The following is a 1,149-nucleotide window of genomic DNA, read 5'->3' as shown; positions in this document are numbered from 1 at the left end:
AATCAGAGAGTCCTTGTTGCCCGTTTGTGATCCGCTTAGCTGTGATCACATGTTCCTCCCGGACGAGTTTCGTAACGTGGAGAACATGTTGGGACGGCAGTTCACCTTTGACGCTGCTTGTAACAACTCTGGCGACAATAGTCTTTGTACACGCTTTGCCTCCCCTTCAAATTCGTTCTTGACCTCCGATGTCTCTGGCGAGTTTGTCTGGGCAAATCCCCCATACACAAAAATTGAGCTTTGGCATAAGCATTACCTGCGCTGCAAGCGTATGCGTCCCGAAACCACTTCAGCGGTTTTTGTAGTACCGAAATGGTCTCAAATTGAAAGACGCATGCGAGCGGCAGGACACCAGCTGCTAAAAACATATGCCGTAGGGACGAAACTGTTCTTAGAGAAAGCAGACGATGGTAGTGGTCAGGAAATGCCCGGTATCCCGTGGCCTATCCAGCTTTGGTATGACCCGCCAGCTAAAGAGGTTCAGCTGAACAGTATTGGCTCCTCACAGTCCATGATTTTTGGCGCATTCTTATGCCAAACGCCTTGCAGCGCACTTATCGATTCCGGTGCTGACTGCAAGGGCACGGCTGATGGATTCATCTCCTCCGAGGCAGCTCGCAAAATGGGGCTCGCTATTCGGCCGTGTTCAACTTCTTTGGTTCGCGTCGCGAACGGCTCCTCCGAGCTCATTGAGGGCTTGATACACGCCAAGTTGCGGATAGCATCCTTTCATGACACAGTCAAACTGCTCGTGCTAAAGCAAGCTAACGCCGGAGTCGAACTTATACTTGGCGCGGATTGGCTTGTGCGCCGCAAAGCGCGGATGTGCTTCCAAACGCGGACGCTTACGCTCCACAAGTCGCCCACAGACAGTTGGACGCTCAAGCCTTCCTTTTGGTCTTCGGACAATAATGCTGAAGATCACCTTGATGGTATCACTATCATGAACTACGTCACCGCGACACTCTATGCGGCGACGACAGTTGAAACGATGTCGGCTAAAGCAGCGGCACGTAAAATAACAAAAGGAGCACGAAGCTATCTTTTGTTAGTACAATCTGAGCTGGAACAGGAAACAAAGGCCAAAGGCACACACACAAATATGGCCGAACTTATTCCTGACAATACTATAAAGGGTTGCTGACGAAT

Source organism: Volvox carteri (genome assembly GCF_000143455.1).
Source record: "Volvox carteri f. nagariensis unplaced genomic scaffold VOLCAscaffold_13, whole genome shotgun sequence".
NCBI lineage: Eukaryota > Viridiplantae > Chlorophyta > Chlorophyceae > Chlamydomonadales > Volvocaceae > Volvox > Volvox carteri.
Note: the sequence above shows the minus strand (reverse complement) of the source record.